Genomic DNA, 895 nt, shown 5'->3' with positions numbered 1-895 from the left:
CAGGTGGTGGTTGTTCTTTTTGGTAAAAGCCTTGTCCGGTTTGCCTATACTTTTCTTCTTTTTGCTTTTTGTACTCTTCATAGGGCAACCATTCTTTCTTTGGCTTCCTCCAATATTCATCGAATCGGTCTCCACTAGAATAACAATCTTGAGCTCTTCTATTCCCATTGTCGTCCAAATGGTAATCCTTAGTCAAATGTGTCCCATTGCAAATTTCACAACCCACACGTATTGCGTGTATGGATTGGTCCATTTTTGTCATTCTTCGATCCATGTTATTTAACATTACCAAGACTATCGCCATGTCTTCCGAAGCACCATGTCTGATTTCCTCTGCTCCATCTTGTCGAGGGTTGTGGTACTCTCTTGAATGCTTTGAAAATTCTTTAATTGGCTCTTTAATGGTAGCAGGATTTTTCTTTGTTAATGGTCCTTGAGAATAGAGGAGTTGCCTAGTTGTCACGTTTACCCCATCATAAAAGATTGATAGTTCTTGTTGCTCATTAAGATCATTTTGGGGACAATTTCATAGTAACCCCTTATATCTCTCCCATGCTTCATGCAACGATTCCCCAACTTGTTGCTCAAAATTGGCTATGGCTTTCTTAATTTTAGAAACCTTCGATGGTGGGCAAAATTTTTGGATGAACTCTTCACGCATTTGAGCCCATGTTGTGATTGCACTGGGTTGAAGTGCCTTCAACCAACCCTTTGCTGCTCGTTTAAAGGTAACCAGAAGCATTCTCAACAACACCGTTTCTCATGGAATGTTCGGAATATTGAAATAATCGGCGATATCATTGACTTCTTCGAGATGTTTGTATGTACCTCCATTGATCTTTTCCGTAGAATAGGATATCTTTTAGCGCGGAAAGAATGTGTCCCTTGAGCTCAA

The 895-nt window shown here is 40.1% G+C and overlaps 1 non-coding gene across 1 annotated transcript; it reads left to right on the top strand.

Annotated features, from left to right (window-relative positions):
- The first annotated feature begins 506 nt into the window (after positions 1-506).
- LOC145117967 (small nucleolar RNA R71) lies at positions 507-613 on the top strand. Its single transcript, XR_013712958.1, has one exon. It is a non-coding gene; the product is annotated as a small nucleolar RNA R71 (small nucleolar RNA).
- The last annotated feature ends 282 nt before the right edge of the window (positions 614-895 follow it).

This window comes from Lactuca virosa, chromosome 5, assembly GCF_052849685.1.
Source record: "Lactuca virosa cultivar CGN04683 chromosome 5, Lactuca_virosa_CGN04683_v6, whole genome shotgun sequence".
NCBI lineage: Eukaryota > Viridiplantae > Streptophyta > Magnoliopsida > Asterales > Asteraceae > Lactuca > Lactuca virosa.
This window is presented reverse-complemented; position numbering and strand designations above follow the sequence as displayed.